The sequence below is a fragment of the Penaeus monodon genome, chromosome 29 (assembly GCF_015228065.2).
Source record: "Penaeus monodon isolate SGIC_2016 chromosome 29, NSTDA_Pmon_1, whole genome shotgun sequence".
Taxonomy (NCBI): Eukaryota; Metazoa; Arthropoda; class Malacostraca; order Decapoda; family Penaeidae; genus Penaeus; species Penaeus monodon.
Genome location: NC_051414.1, coordinates 23630119 through 23630434, shown reverse-complemented (window position 1 = coordinate 23630434; position 316 = coordinate 23630119).

Here is a 316-nt window from a genome sequence, read left to right as displayed (position 1 = left end):
TATGCAAAAAGGACAGAAAAGAAATATGAGAACAGAACGATAATTCATAACACTCCAATCTATAGAACATAAAGATATTACAACAGCATTGAAAATATGAGAAGCACCTTTAACGTGCCGCGCATCAGTTTTTGTGAAGAATGAATGTCATTAAAGGACCAATTCTCTTGAGACAGTCTCTGTGGTGTAGCGGTTAGCACGACGGTCTCTAAAACCGTAGACTCGGGTTCGATTCCCGACGGAGACTAAACTTTTTCTAATTTTATTTTCGTCTTCTTTCTTTCACATATAGAGAAATTCTTGCAATATGTATCGC